A 23,085-nucleotide genomic window follows, 5' to 3' on the forward strand; every position below is an offset into this window, starting at 1 on the left:
AGAATGCTGGTGTTAAAAAGGCACCAGTGCTTCGGGAGACCCATGGAGACCCATTCAGCTCTACTCTGTTGCGTATTTCCACTCCTTTGACTATTATTCACCCAGGCACTTTATATTTAAAAAAAAAAACTCAACAGTAATAGATTGGCCTGTATTTGCTTTTGGATAGGGAAATTGTTAAAAACTAAAAATAAAAATCAGTGCTCAGTTTTTTTTATTCTTGTATTAATTTTTTCCGGATTTTTTGGCTTTTCCGCAAAGTGTGGAAAAGCCTTTGTTTTTGTTCTCATTTTTTTTGGCTTTTCCGCAAAGTTGCGGAAAAGCCTTTGTTTTTGTTCTCATTTTTTTTTTTTTTTTGGCTTCTTCTTTTTGTCGCCTAAATCCCATAGACTTTGTGCACGTTTTTTCTCAACGCCACTTTTGGCATTAATCTTTGTCATACATCATTCAAAGTTAGCATAAGCATAGTCCCTATATCAAAGATGTATCCCGAAGATTGACGTCATGGTGACGTCATCGACTAATTTATTATAGATTTTTGAATATTTAATTTTTCCCATAGACTTTGTACACCGAAATTTAAAAAAAATTGTCGATTTGCAAAGGGCATTTTTGACTCTTTGCCAGTAATTCATTTACACCAATCTTTGTCTAAGCAAAGACCCTAATTTAAACAACATTGTGTAATGATGACGTCATGATGACGTCATCAGGTGTGTATTTATAGGCAATTAAATTGTGACACTTTTAATATTCAAAAATGCATAAGAAATCAACCGTACGCGTCCGCAGCATTTTGTTGCCGGCAATTGGTAGAATAGGTTGAGGTCTTTATTTCATTCAGTGTGCGTGAAATCACGTGACCCTTGCTTCCGTTCGAAAAAGGCCCAAACCGGAAGTGGCTTATCATTTGAAAGTGGTAATAGATATAAACTTGCTTTTAACGGTGTTAGTCTCTTGGCCAATAGTATTCTTCAAATCATCTACCGTTGACGTCATGCAATCTTCGAGCGCCCTCTAGCGACAGGTTGAAAATTAGCAAAAATGTATTTTGAATAGATGTCTGTGGCGAAGTTTGTCATAATCGCCTAAATATTGGTGTATATGATGACCTTGACCCACTTAAGACGTGTGCTAAATTTTAGGCAAATGACGTCATCAGACCGGAAGTTACAATAAAAAGACCCTTTTTCATTTAAAAAATTCCTGAAAAATCAACCATGGCAGTTTTTATATTTGTTTTTACTTTAATTGTCGATTGAAGGGTAGGTCTAAAACATTTCAAAGTTTCGAGGCGATAAGCAAACTCGAACATACCCTGCGCACGCTTAAAACTTCACGTTGACAATACCTCTGCTTCAAAACATGCACAGGACAGGACGTCCACAATGTACATGTACATGTACATGCACGTACGTTGTACATAGTTACGTACATCGTATGTCAGTCAGCCTGCAGCGCACGTGTTGCTGAGGTCAAATCCTGTCCACAGTGACCGTTTTAGCCGATTTTCGGCTAACTTTGACATATTTTATGTTCATGCATGCGCATAGACAGGGACGTATTATAGCACTCTTGGCATTAATCTTTTTCAGATATCATTGAAAGTTGCCATAAGCATAGTCCCTATAGCCAAGACGTGTCCCGAAGAGTGACGTCATGGTGACGTCATCAAGTGATTTATTATGGATTTATGAATAATTAATTTTTCTCATAGACTTTGTACACAGCTTTCTCCACAAGTCTTTCCCTATACAACACTGATATATCTTACTGAGTAGTTCTGAACTTCGGCTGAGAATTACTATGAGAAGGAAAAAGAAATCGTATTTTTTTACGCCTTTCATTTGATTGAAAATATTCCCAAGAGTTAGAATAGCAAGTAATATTTTATAAAAATGTTTCAGTTTAAAGGAAAATCACGCATTTAAAGGTGCAGTTTTTCTGCTGTGGGATTTTTAACCTATCGACTTTGTACACGTTTTCAAGCCACCATTTTCGTATTTTGGCGATCTGGAATCGTCATCAAAGTTACAGCCAAGAAAGACCCTCATACAAAAACTATGCCAAGACTATGACTCACGATGACGTCATCACCTAATTCTTTATTGATTTTTGAAAATTTACGTACATATTGTGAAGTCTTATATCTACAGAAATGTAAGTCCGATTGGGTTGAAACTTGGTATGTGGCTATACCAGGAAGTGTTATAGATTAAAAATGAGGTGACGTCATGATGACGTCATCCTGAGATTTTATATGAATATTTATTTGTTTGGACCTTTTAGCCATATCTCCCGAACGCAACATGCAAAATGCAAAATTCTTTTTTGCACTTGGTCTGTTATGTAATAGCTATTTGCACAAAACTTGAAAAAAAATGTGTGACGTCATCATGACGTCATCAAAATGCGATTTTGCAAAACTCATATAAGGAAAGGTCCAATTGTCATGAAACTTGGTGGGTAGGTAGTTAATCATACTAGTATGCAAAGTTCGAAGTGACATCACGATGACGTCATCAACAAATTTAAAATATTTGTCGATTTTCAAAGTGCGTTTTCGACTCTTTGCCAGTAATTTATTTAGATCACTCTTTGTCCAAGCAAAGACCTTGTGCACACGCACATACATCGTATTGCCGAGGTCAAATCCTGTCCACAGTGACCGTTTTTGCCGATTTTCAGCTAACTTTGACAAATTTTATGTTCATGCATATTCAGGGAATATTATTGATTAAAAAAAATCATAATGCGGAAAAGCCCTATGTTCTGTTGCAAACAGACATAGACCTCTAGTTTTCCCTTCTTCTTTTTGTCGCCTAAACCCCATAGACTTTGTGCATGTTTTTTCTGGCCTCCACTTTTGGCATTAATCTTTGTCATACATCATTCAAAGTTTGCATAAGCATAGTCCTTATAGCAAAGATGTGTCCCGAAGATTGACGTCATGGTGACGTCATCGACTAATTTATTATAGATTTTTGAATATTTAATTTTTCCCATAGACTTTGTACACAGAAATTTAAAAAATATTGTCGCTTTTCAAAGGGCATTTTCGACTCTTTGCCAGTTATTCATTTACACCACTCTTTGTCCAAGCAAAGACCCTAATTCAAACAACATTGTGGAATGATGACGTCATGATGACGTCATCCTGTGTTTATTTATAGGCAATTAAATTGTGACACTTTTAATATTTAAAAATGCATAAGAAATCAACCGTACGCGTCCGCAGCATTCTGTTGCCGGCAAGTGGTAGAGTAGGTTTAGGTCTTCATTTCATTCAGTGTGCGTGCAATCACGTGACCCTTGCTTCCGGTCGAAAAAGGCCCAAACCGGAAGTGGCTTATTATTTGAAAGTGGTAATAGAAATAAACTTGCTTTTAACGGTGTTAGTCTCTTGGCCGATAGTATTCTTCAAATCATCTACCGATGACGTCATGCAATCTTCGAGCGCCCTCTAGCGACAGGTTGAAAACTAGCAAAAATGTATTTTGAATAGATGTCTGTGGCGAAGTTTGTCGGAATCGCCTAAATATTGGTGTATATAATGACCTTGACCCACTTAAGACGTGTGCGAAGTTTTAGGCGAATGACGTCATCAGACCGGAAGTTATAATGAAAAGACCCTTTTTCATTTGAAAATTCCTGAAAAATCAACCATGGCAGTTTTTATATTTGTTTTTACTTTAATTGTTGATTGAAGGGTAGGTCTAAAACATTTCAAAGTTTCGAGGCGATAAACAAACTCGAACATACCCTGCGCACGCTTAAAACTTCACGTTGACAATACCTCTGCTTCAAAACATTCACAGGACAGGACGTCCACAATGTACATGTACATGCACGTACGTTGTACATAGGCACATACATCGTATGTCAGTCGGCCTGTAGCGCACGTGTTGCTGAGGTCAAATCCTGTCCACAGTGACCGTTTTAGCCGATTTTCGGCTAACTTTGTCAGATTTTATGTTCATGCATGCGCATAGACAGGGACGTATTATAGCACTTTTGGCATTAATCTTTGTCAGATATCATTGAAAGTTGGCATAAGCATAGTCCCTATAGCCAAGATGTGTCCCGAAGAGTGACTTCATGGTGACGTCATCGAGTGATTTATTATGGATTGATGAATAATTAATTTTTCTCATAGACTTTGTACACAGCTTTCTCCACAAGTCTTTCCCTATACAACACTGATATATCTTACTGAGTAGTTCTGAACTTCGGCTGAGAATTACTATGAGAAGGAAAAAGAAATCGTATTTTTTTACGCCTGTCATTTAATTGAAAATATTCCCAAGAGTTAGAATAGCAAGTAATATTTTATAAAAATGTTTCAGTTTAAAGGAAAATCACGCATTTAAAGGTGCAGTTTTTCTTCTGTGGGATTTTTAACCTATTGACTTTTCCCCTTTTTTAAGCCACCATTTTCATAACTTGGCGATCTGGAATCATCATCAAAGTTACAGCCAAGGAAGACCCTCATACAAAAATTATGCCAAGACTATGACATCATGATGACGTCATCATCAAGTGATTTATTATGGATTCATGAATAATTAATTTTTCTCATAGACTTTGTACACAGCTTTTTCCACAAGTCTTTTCCTATACAACACTGATATATCTTACTGAGTAGTTCTGACGTTCGGCCGAGAATTACTATGAGAAGGAAAAAGAAATCGTAGTTTTTTACGTTTGCCATTTGATTGAAAATATTTCCAAGAGTCAGAATATCAAGTAATATTTTATAAAAATGTTTCAGTTTAAAGGCAAATCACGTATTTAAAGGTGCAGCTTTTCTGCTGTGGGATTTTTAACCCATTGACTTTGAACAATGGGTTAACTTGGCGATCTGGAATCGTCATCAAAGTTACAGCCAAGGAAGACCCTCATACAAAAATTATGCCAAGACTATGACGTCACGATGACGTCATCACCTAATTTTTTTATTGATTTTTGAAAATTTACTTACATATTGTGAAGTCTTATATCTACAGAAATGTAAGTCCGATTGGGTTGAAACTTGGTATGTGGCTATACCAGGATGTGTTATAGATTAAAAATGAGGTGACGTCATGATGACGTCATCCTGAGATTTTATATGAATATTTAGTTTTTGGGACCTTTTAGCCATATCTCCCGAACGCAACATGCAAAATGCAAAATTCTTTTTTGCATTTGGTCTGTTATGTAATAGCTATTGGCACAAAACTTGAAAAATGTGTGACGTCATCATGACGTCATCAAAATGCGATTTTGCAAAACTCATATAAGGAAAGGTCCAATTGTCATGAAACTTGGTGGGTAGGTAGTTAATCATACTAGTATGCAAAGTTCGAAGTGACGTCACGATGACGTCATCAAAAATTTAAAAATAATTGTCGATTTTCAAAGTGCGTTTTCGACTCTTTGCCAGTAATTTATTTAGATCACTCTTTGTCCAAGCAAAGACCTTGTACACACACACATACATCGTATTGCCGAGGTCAAATCCTGTCCACAGTGACCGTTTTAGCCGATTTTTTCGGCTAACTTTGACAGATTTTATGTTCATGCATATTCAGGGCATATTATTGATTAAAAAAAATCATAATGCGGAAAAGCCCTATGTTCTGTTGCAAACAGACATAGACCTCTAGTTTTATTTATTATTATGTCATGGTGTCTGGGTCATTTTGGAAACTGCGAGAATGCTTTAAATTTTCACGGCTTGTATGCTACAATTTTTCTACAGAAGGATAATTGGGGATCTATGATTTGCATTCTGATGGACCTGATTGGCGTATATAACACTATTAAACACCTGTCGTTAAAAAATGCAAACAATTTCATCTTTAATACACTGATTACAAAATGCATGATGGCGAAATTGCCCACACACTATCACAAAACGAGGCATTTAACATTTAAACTCTGACAGCTTAGAACTGCAATGTGTATTGTTGGGGACGGATTTGAATATAAATTATAAATACATGCATATTACAATTTGTTTTCGTCAAATAATTATCTCCATTAGGGTCTGTGCATTTCTAATACATGTATGCTTAATTGTTCCTGTACACTTATTAGGAAATAAAGCTTAAATTAGTGTGTAGTAAGGACTCTGTTTCATTATGAGAACGAATAGACTCCTATAATAATTGTTTGTTTTAGGACCTACACGTTTGGCTGAACAGTACATGTACTGTTATGTACATGTATATCGTCATAGTTCGCCAAGATAATGTTGAATGTCAGCTGGCTTAATTTTGTGGGAATAGGGAAGGTTATTTTATGAAGGGAAATAAAATATAAGGGCTGTCCTAAAGTATAATTATTAAAATATACACAATTACTTTAAAATGTATAATTGATATACATGAACATTGAAGCCAGTAAAAAAAATAAAAATAACTCGTCACTGAGTCTCTCCGCAATTTCATCAAGCACAACCCTGCCCGGTTGGCCCATATTTAGGGGTGTTGGGCAGTACCACAAGACAAGACGAGACAAGTACATTATTCGCATAATTGTGATGGCAACGGAAGGCATAGCAAGTCGTCATGTTTCCCTGCAGAGTTGGTCTGTAACTGCTGCTCGGTAAAATGAGTACATCAGCAAGTTCTTGATATGTAGCTCCACCTCGTTTATGATGTGAAGGCTCAACAAAGAAGGCAAAATTCTGCGCCTCATTCGTGTCATTTCTCACTGGACACGATGCCGCTTTGCTGCGTATGTTCGCGAACAAGTGGCCAGGGTGACCGTAAGGTCATGACTAAATTCTGCTAAATGTACTTCAAAAATCTGTCAGATTTATCAAAAATCAGCCAAATTCCACAGAAATACTAAAAATACACTATAAACACTTTAAATCCCATGGAGATGTTGTAGTATTGCCTTAATCAATGTTCAAATTACATTATAAACAATATATTGCGACAGAAAAGAAAATATGAAATTGAGTAATATCAGGCAAAACATGCCGGGTTGCATCACGACAAAATCCGGTTCCCAGTGAACCTCGGCACCTAGATCAGACAACCTGTCCCATTTTGCAAGGGTTTGTTTGAAAGATTGAAGCTGTTGTAAACAAATGAACCATATATTTTTGCAAATTTGTGTTTTTCTGTCAGGTAACCAAATTCGCAAAAAACTGCCAGAAATCTGCCAAAAAAATCCATTCTGTCAAATTTTCTGTCAAACTCGTTTTATAACAAAAAATCTGTCAAAGTTAGCCGAAAATCGGCCGAAAATCGGCTAAAATGCTCACTGTGCAAGTGGCGCTGGCGGTCATTGTGTTCCCAGAATTGATAGGTACTCAATGCATGCATTAATGTTCGGCCCCGGTATTGGGAGCTGACTATTTCTCATCATTTTTGGCTAGCTATAATTTCGTGCACGTGGGAAAGTCCCGCGTTATTTACAACGTTATTTACAATGTACATGTATTATATTCTTCATATAATCAGACTGCGTTGATTTTTTTCTATTAAGGCCGACAGTATAAATGAAATAAACTACTAAAAAAGAACAAACATTGTTTTCACAATATATAATGTTACTAAATATGGATAAGTACCTTTGAACACCTACTTTCACCAAACAATTACTTTCGTGAATTTCATGAGTCAGTGTTTTTTTGTCACGTCACTCTATGCCGTTCGTCAAGATATATTTGATAAAATCAATCATTTTGATTGCGTTACCTTATCACCACATAAAGGTTATTGTTGATTTTTTTTATGTTTTTTTTTAGAAACAAAGAGCAACTTTTTAACCTGATTTGTGATCCCATTTTCCGGCCCAAAAAAATCTTTCAAAATGGTTCCAGTTTTTTTTTCAGACCGTACGTACCCGTGCGCCGTCCGATTGGATCTGCTTCTGGACGAAGTTCCAGTGATCCGGACTGCATGGCTTCCCTGCACTCAATATTTTGAACCAGCGGAATGGACTTACCTGTTTCAGTTCATTTCTTCAACCATGTTTTATTAGCATAATACGAGATTTTAAGTTCCAGCATAATTTATATCATCGTCAAAAACTAATCACAATATTATATTAAACTGAACAGAATCGTTTTTTTCAACGTCGCCGTCAGCATTCGGTGTGAATCCTTAATCATTTTTTAATTCGTGTTTTTACATTCAGTTTTTCCCTGCAATCGTGTTTCCTTCAACTGAATTTTCAACAGGCTAGTGCTTGCGCACTAGCCTTCCTAAAAAATATTAGGAAGTTGTCCCAATGTCCGTTAATGTTTTTGATTAACTTTTGCATTGAAAAAAAAACATCGCTATTTCACATGCCACTTATCAAAACCTTTCGCCGCTCGCGCTCGCGAACATTAATCTCTCAAATAAACCCCAATATATTTTGGGCACGCATGTTCGCTGACTTCACGTTATTAGACGTCCAAGTGCTGTGAATTATTCAGTACGAACATTAACATAACAAAGGCGCAGGTTTCGTGCTACCTCATTAACTTGACCACGGATGGATGAGTAGCTCCGCGAAGTTCGCGAACTGCTCTGCTCTAAGATATTCGCGAACATTCGCGAACAGTTCGCGAAGTCTATTTTGAAGCCTGCCCTAAATTATCTGAAGCCCCCCCCCCCTAAAAAATCACACCCCTCCCTAAAACACACCCAGTGAGTATTGAAATCCACCAGCAACCATTATCCTGTGAATTATCTGAGCCCCGCCACAATTAAAAAACACCTAACAAAACACCAGCAACTACCCGATATTATACTGACATGAATTATCTGAGCCCCGCCACAAATAAAAAACACCTAACAAAACACCAGCAACTACCCGATATTATACCGACATGAATTATCTGAGCCCCCCCCCCCAAAAAAAAAACATGGAGGGAATATTGTAATCCACAATGCATTTACAATGAGTGGTACCTCTCATTGACTGTCCCACGGGTCAAAACCAGACGACTGATTTTGATCCACCTCTCATTGACTGTCCCACAGTGCATTCACAATGAGTGGTACCTCTCATGACTGTCCCACGGGTCAAAACCAGTCCACTGATTTTGACCCGCCTCTCATTGACTGTCCCACAGTGCATTTACAATGAGTGGTACCTCTCATTGACTGTCCCACGGGTCAAAACCAGTGGACTGATTTTGACCCGCCTCTCATTGACTGTCCCACAGTGCATTCACAATGAGTGGTACCTGTCATTGACTGTCCCATGGGTCAAAACCAGTCAACTGATTTTGACCCGCCTCTCATTGACTGTCCCACAGTGCATTCACAATGAGTGGTACCTCTCATGACTGTCCCACGGGTCAAAACCAGACGACTGATTTTGACCCGCCTCTCATTGACTGTCCCACAGTGCATTCACAATGAGTGGTACCTCTCATTGACTGTCCCATGGGTCAAAACCAGTCGACTGGTTTTGACCCACCTCTCATTGACTGTCCCACAGTGCATTCACAATGAGTGGTACCTCTCATTGACTGTCCCATGGGTCAAAACCAGACGACTGAGTTTGACCCGCCTCTCATTGACTGTCCCATAGTGCATTCACAATGAGTGGTACCTCTCATTGACTGTCCCACGGGTCAAAACCAGTCGACTGATTTTGACCTGCCTCTCATTGACTGTCCCACAGTGCATTCACAATGAGTGGTACCTCTCATTGACTGTCCCACGGGTCAAAACCAGACGACTGATTTTGACCCACCTCTCATATTGACTGTCTCTCAGTGCATTCACAATGAGTGGCTGGTATTGTCAAACAGCTGTGGCTACTGTGTGGTTGTTGATTGTTGTAGTGACCTGATAAAGTATTGTCTGCAAGTGGCTGGTATTGTCAAACAGCTGTGGCTACTGTGTGGCTGTTGATTGTTGTATTGACCTGATAAAGTATTGTCTGCAAGTGGCAGGCATTGTCAAACACCGAATCGAAAGGAGATGTAGAGGGCATACTTCAAGTAGGACACACGGCAGTTCCACATGCATAGCGCGCACACACACAAAGGTTCTGTATGCGTTAGTTCTGTATTTGTGAACTCCAATGATGCCGGTGACGTCACACAACATGGCGCCGTCCACATACTAAAAAAACATCGATGTTTCGTCCCAAATAATGTCAAAATTATACACTTTAGAAATACGTTTTATTATCATAAATGACAGGCAATGACGGGATATGATGTTTTCTTTAGGAAATAAATGAGAAAGGGGTATAATTTATATGCCAAGGTGTGTTTTAGGGGAATATTCGCCAACATTTTTGCAATGCGGGATGAATTTATTCGCGTATCGAAGACTTTTAAAAGCCCTTCAAGAAAAGCGAAACGCAGTTTTTCAGAAGAAATCTTTATGTTGATACGATTATTCAGTTATGAAAAAAGCCAAATCATACTTTTTCTTGGTCGGGTCGACATTTTAAAATAAAATATAGACGTTGAAAGTCAGACTACAATTCCAAAGCTTCGCTGAGAATTCGGGCTGCTGCATCGCTGGTTCATGATCTAGTATCCCACTAATACATGCAAACTGGCGCGCGGGTACCAACTGGCCTAGTGCCGCGTGTGTTGTGTACACAAAAGCGCCGTACAACGTGTACACATGTACATATGTGTACGTAAAACCTTCGCATTTTACAGACAATCGCAAGACATTGAATACAATTTAAAAATACATAAAATGCAAAACAGATTACATAGAAATAAAGAACCATCTGTCTTTAGATGAAAACACTCACTTTGGACAAAATAAACACACAATCCGAAATTCACAAATGTTTAGTGTTGTACAGTGAGTGAGTGTTGTACAGCATATTAAAGCAGCACAATCCAAAACCAAGCATGAATTTGCCATCAGTATGAGACACTCTATCCTCTTAATATTCTGGGGGAAGTTGCTGACAATTAATTGGATCTATAGCTTAAACAAAACAATAACAAATAGGTTTTTGTTTGGCAATAAACGCATTCTTTATTTCACAACCAATCCATATCATTTTAAAAAAAAGAAGTTTCATTTACAGAAGTGAAACTTCACAACAGCCATATTTTACAAGTAAATAAATTGCACATGTAATGCAGGCATGGACTCAACCAGTGAAATCAGGTTTGGCAAGTGATAAAACTATGAAAAGTCTGAAAAATTAAATAGGGTAGTTGCAGTTGATTCAAGAAAGTGATTCAAAAATTCAACTTTATGAAAGGGTAAATGGATTTAAGCATACCCTCACACCTGAAGACAGTAAAGGCTTTTTTTAATATTTATTTATTATTAATATTTTGTTGGAGAATGGAGCTTGCAGTTCAACTGCACTATGTCATAAGTGGTGGTGATGGCAATTTCAGGTTTCAAATTTTCGCTTCATTAAAATTTCACATACGTACGTGTACACGTACCTGGATGACTTGCACCAGATTTACAAAGCACATCACTTCACAATTTGATGCAAACACAGTCCACTGTGAAGTTCTTTTCCAGTGTGAATGCATCATACATCGTCAATTTTGTTAAATATTTTAAAAAAGTTTTCACAAGTACAATTGACGACTCTTTGTTGACTTTTCAACGACTATTTACTGTTCTTTGAATAAATACATAACATGAAAATACATGTACATGTACATGTAGTCACCTTTTGTCCTTTGAATACACTACGACGTGTCACACTTACAGCATATTTTGTGAAATGAATCACAGGATGCGTCATCCTAGGGATACAACGATGCATCGTTGGTTACAATAAGTGTCGTGAAATCAGGTACAGATTGTCACCGTCACTACGAACAACACTCTCGCATCCGTGTGTGCACTGTACGCGCGCGTGTTTACAGATCCGGGATATTTTGGGTTTTACGAACTGACATCCGCCACAGTGCGGCACTTTTAGAGCGCACCCCGTACATTTTTGTTTTCACGAACTGACACCCAAGCATGATGCGGCAATACATCTATCCGTGTACTTGTGCGATTATACATGTACAAATTTTTCATTAAAAAGCGATTTAATTGGTAAAATTAAGATCAGTGTCAGTTCGTGAAACCGAAAATGCATGGGTGCGCTCTAAAAGTGTCGCACTGTGGGGGATGTCAGTTATCTCCTAAATTCCCAAACTATCTCAATTCTCTCACCCCCCCCCCCCCCCCCCCCCCCCCCCCCCCCCCCCGGCAGTAAGATTTTCATTTTTATATGAAATGTTTACGTCAACTATGTTATTCAAGCATCTGTGACAGGGAGGCAGCGAACAGACTACACCTACCACTCCCAATTCAGATCACACTAAAAATACATGTACATGTACTCCACACCATGGACTATTTAGAAAGGTTCAGAGTGGGGGTTGGGCTGTTTGAATGAACATGGCCATGTCATGGCATGGTCAGGAACTGATACGGAGTTCAATCGCAATGGGTGGGTAGTACAGATCAGATGCGGAGGAATCCAAAGCTCGTCCATTATACGCGGCCATGCATGTCGTTGCCATCTTCAATCCAGAAATAGGAAGAAACTCTTCAAAACCTGAAAGCACAACAAGAATATAACAAATGGAACAAAGTTAATGGGATACTTTGAGATGCATGGTGGCAGCAAATACACCAGTCCTTTTCTGGTGTTGACGTCAATTTGAACATGTGCACATTAGTTTAAATGTGACGTAAAAAAAATGAAAAGGACAGGTAAAAGGAAGCGTCTCAAAAGTCTCTGTTGAAAATTATTGCCAGGTTATTTTCAAGATTTTTGTCTGTGCCTTATCTTAAACAACTTTGCTGGGATTTTTCTTGCATTGAATATGAGTGTTAAAAACTATAGAAGATAAGAAAGTTTCATATTTTATCTTTTTCTATAGGCACAGACATACATGTAAACATGTACTTGTACATGTACATGATGTATGTACATGCATGTACATACATGCCATGATCAATTTCTAAGTAAAATAATATCAAGATGCTCACCGATGAAAGTTGTCAAATTTTCTGAAGGTATCCTTCGTCAGGGCAGGGTACGTCATCTGCTTGTCATGGTGGAATGCCGTACACTCCGCATAAGAAGAAATGTAGGCCAACCTCCTCCACAGCGTCCGAGAGACAACCAATAGGTCTAGATGGCAAATTAAAGTACACATTCAAGTTCTTGTACAGTTACGTGACTTTTGTGTTTTTACACAACAAGAACAAGAGCATGCATTACATGGGTTTGGAGTAAACTCGGTACCCAACAACCACAAGACTGTTACCGACTTGGTCCCTAACTGACGGGGTCTGACCGTCTGAGACAGCATGACCAACTCAGTTCCAGGTCAACTTGGTCCCTGGTACAAATGTATAAAGTCGGTCCAATGTTAACTATTAAAGTCTGAAGTCATTTTAGTCCCAGGTCAAATTTGAAATTAATGGAAAAAATACTCTACAATTATATGACTGAGGGCGAAAAAGAAAAGCCTAATGACGGCCCTGGCAATGTAACCTACATGTAGGGCCTACATGTCAAATCCTTTGTTTACGCATTTAGAACATACAGTACACAGTTTCCTTGAGAAGTTTTCAAGAACATTAATTAAATGAGCAATGTCAGGCTCCTGCCTGCAAAGAATGACCTCCATTCCTCCATCATCATGTTCCTGCATGATGCATGCCAGCAAATCCTGACCACGCTGACTATACATGAAATGTCAAAATCATATTGAAATTGGAGGATTCAGGACTGTTAGGATTAAGGAATGCATTGTGATTATTTATTATGAATACGATTTTCTGGGAAACTGCAACTAGCAAGGCACACTGGGCAGAAATATTTCTTAGATGAAAGTCTTCTACATACACGAGTCATTGCGTCGTCCAAAAGTGCGTGCTGTGGGATAGCTCAAGGCGCCTACACTACGACTGTTTCATGTACGACATTACTGTAATGACTTCCTGTCATGGCGCGGCGTACGTACACAAAATCCTTGTGTCGCAGGCTAAAAACAAGGAGAAACTACAAAAAATACATCTTCTGAGCAGAGTAAATACATAATCTGTAGGCTTACCTTTGAGATTTCCGTCTGAATCTCCGAAATTATGCCAAAACATGGCCTCGAAGGTCCCCACTCGTCACGCCATGACACTGCATGTACACTTCGTACGTCGCGACTTGACGAATTCCTGTTTTATTCACCCTCAGTATTGGCTAAAATCTCACGAAAGCATGTCGACCCAAACCTTTCATCCATATCAATGTGAACCTAGATAACCCATTTATTGATAGATTGACCAAGTATGCGTCACAAAACTGCATTTTACTTTAAAAATGATGTTTTCTCGAAGTGGAAATGACGGCACGAAAACGCTTAATCGTACCAGGTCACAAGTCACACGCTGCATAAAAAACACACATTATCAGAATTTGTGCACGCTATATGGCAACTGTCGACCGTACATAGCTTCATTGATGTTTTGTAGAGCCTTATTTGGTAATCTGTTGCATATTCATTTTAATAAACCAATCAATCTTTATATTTGTCGCGGGGTATTTAAATCCACCAACGAAACAAAGGGATCGCTGCGCGTAATGTTTATTTACATCGCGCTAGATTGTCACGTGGTATTACCACTAACTCCATCTCGCCAACAGAGGGCGTACTTTTTTATGCGTGAAACTGCCGTGTTCTTGATGCATCCTGTTCATATGCATTGCAACCGTTAACTGACTTAAATTGTGTTCCAGATGAATTTTGTTCGTTCCGTTCTTCTTTTAACTCAAACATATTCTGAATCCACACCGCCCCCCATTAATGGATCTTTTTCTCACTCTTCAACAGTGAACAACTTTATTTACCGTGTGGAACGTCATCCCACCTCATGAATGGACTCCACCGTGACTACGCTTCTTGAGAGGTTGATATTAGCAGTGTTTTCAGCAGACTCTAAGGCCTGGATCTCGATTGGATTGAGCGCTTGAACACTTGAACACTTGACCCGAGTTGACGACCCCAAGGCCTTGACCCAATGGTGCGGACCCACGGAATTGGCCTGAGTCTTTGGCCCACGGCCATGCTCCGAGTATGTGGCGGTTGACGGTTGTCGTCACACGGACTGGCCCGAGTCATCGACCATGCCTTGACCCGAGGTGCCAAGCTACGGACTTGACCAGAGCCGTCAACTCGCGACCTTGTGCAACTTGAACACTTGAACACTTGACCCGAGTTGATGTCCCCAAGGCCTTGACCCAATGGTGCGGACCCACGGAATTGGCCTGAGTCTTTAGCCAACGGCCATGCTCCGAGTAAGTGGCGGCCCACGGAACGGGCCCGAGTCGTCCATCGGCTCACGGCCTTTCTCCGGGGTGTCGTCCCACGGACTTGCTCGAGTCGTCGGCCCACGGCCTTGCGCTGGGGTGTCGTCCTACGGACTGGCCCGAGTCATCGACCATGCCTTTACCCGAGGTGCCGAGCTACGGACTTGACCAGAGCCGTCAACCCGCGGCCTTGTGACCACTACCGTGAATGCTCTTTGGAATTCTTGTGGTGAGTTTTATTTTAGAAACAAAAAGAGACCTGTATATGAAGAAATGTGATTCCTCGGGTGGTATTTTAACACCCCCCCATGCAAAATATACAGTGCTTGATTTCCTATCAAAATATGTATTCAAAGTTTGCATTAAACTCGTTCTCAAATGCTATACTTTTCATTTCGAAAATTTCAGTAAAAACTGATTGTGTATGTCTTTGAAATGTTAGTATGAAATGGTGTACATAATAGATTTTGATTATTTTAACGATGGCTTTTTGTAATTTGTCCGGCAGTAACCGCGCGGCCATTGCTACCCTATTGTATCTTGTTCGATCCTGGCAAATGTTAGCCAGGTTTTAGGCCCTTCAGTTTTCTCTGGTGCAAGGGGAATACCCAGCTTATTACTCAGTGTTTGAAATCCGACCAAATCATGCACACCCTGTTGATGAGATGTTGAAATGATTAGAAAATCATCCAGAATATGGACTATTCCAGAATAAATGGTTAACACTTTATATCTAGTTTAGATGGCACACATCCTGGGCCCACTTTCTTCAAAATTTGTATTGCGTCCTCCGTTGACGCATACTTGACTGTTGTGTTGCAATCTGGTATTCCATCGTTTACGGAACCATGTTTAGGATGAGACAAATGATGAATTATTCAAAATGAACCAGGCTGTCTTTTAGGAACTAAACCAATCGAGCTAACGCAAAAATTATCAAGTGGCAAGTCTTGGAACGGCCCTGCGAGCCTACCTTGTCTAAGTTCTAACCCTAGTTTTTCAGAAACCACTTTTGGATTTTGAGGAGCAGATTTTAAATTTGTTGATGTCCTAAATTTTTGATTGCCTGTAAAACCTAAAAACCAATTGTAAAACCGTGAATTGAGAATTTGTACTTATTGCCATCATAGCCTTGTAACATGGTTTGAAGCACATCTTTATTTACTGGTGTTATTGGTTTGTCCTGGGATAAATGAGGTCTGTCCCCTTCCTGTTCTGCTTTTAGGCTGTGTATAGGCCTCCTCTTAACAGGAACAATCAAGTCACAGAACAAATTTAAATGGGCGATCTGACTCTGTTATTATGTTTATCCACAAATGAGTTCTGGTAGCAGGGCTTTGCTTTGTGGGGTTAATTCAATGCTTTCTTTCCCCTTTAGAGCCCTGGCACGAATACAGCTCAATAATTCAAATTTTTCCTTTCGTTATTTGAATCCTTTCAGCAAAGTGAGGACCACTGACTGATGAGGGAATTGCTCTACTGAGATGAGGATGAGCCTGCCTCAAGACATTGTCAGGGCTCCGACATCCTCATCAAACAGAAACCCGAGGAACCGGAAGCAGGGAGGAGGACCGACAGATGAATGGATGACCTGCTTGCTGGGCTACCCATTACTGATTCTTGAGGTTAGTTTTTAGTTACATGTACCTAAAGAATAAGCAGAAACAAGTAATCAAAAAGGAGTGATCTGCCACTCTTCTATGTTCTCCCACAAATAAAGAGTGCTGGTAGTGGGGCACTGCTTTGTGGGGTTAATTCGAACATTTCTTCCCCCCCCACCTCTTGCTCTACCTTTCAGATATTTCTTAATAATGATAACCCAGTCAAAACCTAGAAAACTCAGAGTCATTGTGAAGATGTACCCTGGAGGAATGCTATCAGTCAAAACCTAGAAAACTCAGAGTCGTTGTGAAGAATTATTTGATATTTTATAATGAGGATTTAAACGTACATACAGACTGGACATTTGTCACAAAATGTCTCTCCCTGTTTATACATTACCCTAATCACATCATAAATTTGAAGCCATTTTGAAAACTGATATTCTCGTTTGACAACAATGTAAAATGGCTTAATAATGTAACTGGAAGTGCCTATTAGAAACTGATTTTGTCCTAAGCACCTTTTTCCTAGCAGTGAAAAAAAAGAGATAAAATACTAGCTCATCTTTTACCTTTATATGCAACATCCATAAACTTATGTGATTGGCCCATTAGAACCCTCCGATGCAAACATGCATACTCAGCCATGCTGTTACTCGGGTCAAAATCAGTCAGGTGACCGTTTTTGACCCGATGGAATTCTATGCATAGAACTACATTATTGGCCCGTTTTGACTGCTTAAGTAACTGGCCATGAGAATGACTTGACCAACTGTGACCCATAGAACAGTTGTTGATAATGAATATTTGCTGACTGTTATTGACTCGTTAAAGTACTGTCATAGTCAGTTAGTTGCTGGTATTAACTGTTTGAAACATGATCCCTGTCAAAACAGCTGTGGGTGCTAAATTGCTGTTGACTGTTTTTGACTTGACAGTCCTTCTGATTTGAAAATCACAGGCGTGTGGAAAAAGGCACACCTGGACTTTTCGAGGTGTGTATTTTTTCTAGGTGTGTGATTTTCTAGGTGTGTGATCTGTGGTCCAGGGAAATTCAGGCATGCAATTGTTCACACTTCGCGGAAAGCTTTTAGGTGTGCGATGGTGTGGGGGTGTGATCGCACGCCTCAAATCAGAAGGACTGACTTGACAAAGTGCTGTCCACAGTTGGTGTTTGGTATTGACTGAAACATGATCCCTGTCAAAAAATCCCCCCCCCTCGAAAACCCCCCCCCCCCCCCCAGCTATTACCCTGTTTTCAAATGCCAAGCAATTGGAAGCAGAACTTTTTGGGTGGGTGCCTATTGGTATTGTCAGCAATTGGTAAGTGGCTGGCATTGTCAAACAGCTGTGGCTACTGTGTGGCTGTTGATTGTTGTATTGACCAGATAAAGTATTGTCTGCAAGTGGCTACTGTGTGGCTGTTGATTGTTGTATTGACCTGATTAAGTATTGTCTGCAAGTGGCAGGCATTGTGAAACAGCTGTGGCTACTGTGTGGCTGTTGATTGTTGTATTGACAGAGTTGCTGACTCGAGTCATGTGACTTGGACTCGAGTCGGACTCGAGTCGCTATTTTTGTGACTTGTGACTTGACTTGTACATACCAGCTTTGACTTGTGACTTGACTTGGACTTGCGAACAATGACTTGTGACTTGACTTGGGATTGCAAAAAATGACTTGTTACCAACCCATTGCCTTTGTCAATTGCATGTAAAATACCGGATAGCCTAACCCATTGGTAGGCGTTTAGTATACATGAAAATTGAACAATAAAGTGTTAGTATACTTCATGTAATCGAGTGAGTGAAGTCTTTTTTTCATGTCATCCCAACATTTATTTCTACAATGTAAAGTAATTTATTAAAGTATACAAAGGGCTAATAACCGACAGATATGTGATAAACTACAAGAATAGTAATGGCAACACATTGAAAAAGGGGAATTAAGGAGGCATGTTCAAAATAACTCGTAAGTTGACGCCAGGTTCTTATTACAGCTGGACAAAATAATGAGCAACTTGACGTGTTCTTGGACAAAGATACTTGTGACTTGACTTGTGTTTAGACCAAATGACTTGTGACTTGACTTGTGACTGGACCTAATGACTTATGACTTGACTTGTTACTGGACCTAATGACTTGTGACTTGACTTGGACTTGCAAACAATGACTTGTGACTTGACTTGGACTTGCAAAAAATGACTTGCTGCCGCCTCTGTGTATTGACCAGATAAAGTATTGTCTGCAAGTGGCTGGCATTGTCAAACAGCTGTGGCTACTGTGTGGCTGTTGATTGTTGTATTGACCTGATAAAGTATTGTCTGCAAGTGGCTGGCATTGTCAAACAGCTGTGGCTACTGTGTGGCTGTTGATTGTTGTATTGACCTGATAAAGTATTGTCTGCAAGTGGCTGGCATTGTCAAACAGCTGTGGCTACTGTGTGGCTGTTGATTGTTGTATGGACCTGATAAAGTATTGTCTGCAAGTGGCTGGTATTGTCAAACTGCTGTGGCTACTGCACAGCGAAAAATGCCTTACATGAATTGACACGGAGCGGCCTTGAGAGGGCGGCACAGCTACCTTATTATATGACGTCATCCCGCTGACCATAAAAGGCAAATTTCATGAATGAAACTGTTGCGCATGCGCACATACGTAGCGTCGGTAACTCGAGTCGTTTCCACTTTGACAGAGCTGACAACGACCTTTCATTTGGTACCGAAATCGTTCGAATTAGTACTTTCCTTCGTTATTTTATTCCCTATTTTTGATGTCAACCTGAGGCTCAAACCCTTGCGGATCTCTGGGTGGTATTTTGAGTTTGGTAAGTCATATTTTTGTTACCAGTTTAGTGTGAAACCGCACCACGGGCAGAAGGTGTTGGTTGTGTATTAGAGAATCATTGTCAACGTGTTTTGTGTGTGTGGGATGAGTGTATTGAGTGCGCCGCGCGAATATGCATGAAATCGCATGCTCGCTGGGAGGTTGATCCGCACGTCGCACGGCCATCCGTGCGTGGTCATGGCATGACGTCATTGACGTACGTACGCGTGAATACGACCTGACCACAAAGCGAGTTTCCGCAGGGGGCCGAGATGGGCGGCGCAGGCATGCATGCGTGCGGCCGTTTAGCTAGCATTGCTTTTTCGACATGTTCGAGCATTGAGCAATTTGCAATGCAAAATGGGCGATGAAATTTTTGAAAATGCAAGAAATCTGCCTATGTAGGAATGGTAATGGAGTGACTGTGTAGGTTGGCTGGGTGTGATTCAGATTTAGGCCCGAAACTTCTTTGAATTATAACAATTACAATTACATTAACTTTGTTTGAAATCACCAACTTTAAAAGGAATTTATAAATTAGAGTATGATGTAGGGCTAGATAGCAAAAAAGGGAAAAAATGTTGCAACCTAACGCCACTTTTTTCTTCATATATCATCTCAATGAAGGTCATTCATTGCAGAAATTATGATAAGACATGAATCTGGGACTGAGAAATATTTCCAATTTTGTTAAGAAATACAGAAAGAATGTTGTAACCTGACGCCCCTTTTTTTCTTCATCATCTCAATAAAGGCAAAAACGACATGATAAAACATCTGGGACTGAGAAATATATCCAATAATGTAAGGAAATACTGAAAAAATGTTCGTGACTCTCCATGTACACATCGCGGAAGTGGCGTCATCTCAGGTTGCAACATTTTTTTTCCCAATAATGGGAAATCATCATATTTTATAACGGATTTGGACCTTAAAAAATAATTAACATTTTTTTGTCATACATGTATTTTTTTTTAAGTATTCCATTTTGGGAGAAAAATGTGCAACCTGACACCACTTAAATTCTGTGATTGTTCAACGTCTAAGGAGAGTCAATAAAATTTTCCCAAGTATTTCCTAACAAATTTGAAATGTTTTTCAAGTCCTAGATTAAGATTCATGCCTTATCATGATTTTTTTATTTTATGAAGTGCTGTTAAAGGGAATGTACATCATTGGCTTTTGCTGTAATTTTCAGAAATGAACTATTTGGGGGGTTAGTATAATAGATCAAATATTGTTACACTGACATGTTTGAAGTTTTATGTTCGAAAATGCTGGAAAAACCAAGAAAAACAAAAATATTCAAGTAGTCTGGTTCCCTGACTCCACTAAAGATGAAATGGATCAAACATACCAGAACATTGTAAGGTAATCCTAGTAAGGTATTTCGGAACAACTTGGTAGTTTTATTTTTCGATGTTTGCAAATGTTGTATTTTCACTTTAATAATAATAAAGCAGTGACCGCTGCTGGTGCATTATGCGCTTGGGCAATGGGCCCTTTTTATGTGATTGCCATTGAACAGCTCAGAAATAGTACAATTTTAGAAAACTATCAGTTGAATTACAAAATACTGAATAGATGTTGCAACCTGAAGAAGTTTGCGGGATTGTGTACCAAGTCTACGAACAAAATTCGAAATGTTTTTCAGTCCCAGATTTTTGTCTTATCATCATTTTGGTAGTGAACGACCTTTATTGAGATGATGAAGAAAAAGTGGTGTCGGGGTCAGGTTGCAACATTTATTTCCTAAAGTACATTTTTAGGGTGTATGCACCAATTTTAAGGTCTACAGTATTTTTTATAAGTGGCTAAATTGAAGATATCTAAAGATTTGAATTGTTCCAGTCGTTGTTCAGTATGTATGCAAAAATGTTCAGTGGCCTAGATGTACGTTTTCTCTTAACATCATTTGCCTCATATGTCTTTCAGGTAGGAAATGGAGGGGCACATCAATGCCTTGGCTATGATGTGTAGGATCTGCGGCCAGATCATCACCTCAGCCAAAAACAAGTCAAGCTCGGCAAAGTACAAGACACAGCTCCTTGCTGTGTACAACCTCAATTTAGATGAGGAGCAGGGCGGCATCCATCCACCATCTGTGTGCAACAAATGCAGGTGATTGTCAGCTGATATATTTCTAAGCTTAGCTATACATTTTTTTTAATTCCATAAACATTATTATTATCACTCAAGTCTTAATATCACGTAATTTTTTTTTTATGCTTGCTTTTTGGCTTGGCAAGCAGAGACAATCTAGATATTAATCACATCAAAATATTATTGGAACCTAAAAATGAAGTGTTGTGCATGGCCAGAGTTCCTTTAACTTAAAAAAAAATGAATAGTGAGTACTTGAAAATATTCCCCCTTACCAGTCATGTGGTTGCGAAAGGGCGATTTCTAAAGGTTACGTAACACTTTATTTTGAATGAAACTACATGTACACACATGGCAAAATCCTTGAAAATTAATTTTTCCCTTTGGAAGACCATATCTTTCATGCAAATTTCAGGCTTTAGTTCCCTTATAATGATCCACGTATGTGCTAAAACTTGTTGTGATATGTTCTTTACTTTTCATTGAATTGGAAAAATAGGCCTGGCTATGTGCATACTTGAAAGATGGAACACTGTTGTTAGCAATGTTACAGCGTTAGTACGTTATCGGAATAGCTTTACTTGACAACCAGCCACGCTTCATCCTCGCAACCATATGGCTGTTATGAGCAAGGATGATATTCTCCAAACTTTTTCATTAATTTTTATGAGTGACACACTGCAGGGCATAAATAAGGGAATAAATGTGTGCTTCGGAGGTTTTTATCACTCTGTTTAAGACCACTTAGAATCTGGGTGCTGATAATTACCCGAGCTGGAGGCAAGGGTAATTATCAGCACCCAGACCCTAAGTGGTCTTAAACAGAGTGATAAATACCGACGGAGCACATATTTATTCCCATTCATTAATACCTTTTCGGTAAGAAAAAATCATATAATTCGTTCAAAACATCCCGATTTTGTGCAACAAATTCACTTTATGCTTTTTGAAACATCCCTCTTGCAAAATAATGGAGTGTTCAGCTGGCGAGTAAGATGTAAACAACCCTTTTATGGGGATTGACGCGCGCGTATCATGTTCTGCGCGATGTCGCGCAGAACGCACCTGGCTTGTTGCGTTTTGAATTTAGAACTTTAAAATTCTGACTCCCTGGTAGTGTTGCGCATGCCTACGTGAGGATTGTGAACGTTCAACTAATGAAATGATAAGAGGCACTGGATTTTTAGGAGTCCACATTTTATTGTGACACTGGAAAAGTGTTTAAGACCAGCTAGCCATGTCTTTATCATCCGTTTAAGACCGGCCACGTGACGGGCTCTCGACCAATAGGAATGCGTAAA

General features: G+C 39.4%; 2 long non-coding RNA genes across 2 annotated transcripts in view; one reads left to right on the forward strand and one right to left on the reverse strand.

Moving 5' to 3' along the window:
- Positions 1–14,834, forward strand: part of LOC119733166 — a 35,590-nt gene extending 20,756 nt beyond the window's left edge. The window contains exon 3 of the long non-coding RNA XR_005271680.1: positions 14,780–14,834. This is a non-coding gene — a long non-coding RNA (uncharacterized LOC119733166). The remainder of the gene's footprint in view (positions 1–14,779) is intronic.
- Positions 12,210–14,409, reverse strand: LOC119733165. Its single transcript, XR_005271679.1, has 3 exons — positions 14,009–14,409; positions 12,936–13,080; positions 12,210–12,498 (listed from the first exon to the last, which is right to left on the reverse strand). It is a non-coding gene; the product is annotated as an uncharacterized LOC119733165 (long non-coding RNA).
- Positions 14,835–23,085: the final 8,251 nt, after the last annotated feature.

Source organism: Patiria miniata, unplaced genomic scaffold (genome assembly GCF_015706575.1).
Source record: "Patiria miniata isolate m_02_andy unplaced genomic scaffold, ASM1570657v1 HiC_scaffold_25, whole genome shotgun sequence".
Taxonomy (NCBI): Eukaryota; Metazoa; Echinodermata; class Asteroidea; order Valvatida; family Asterinidae; genus Patiria; species Patiria miniata.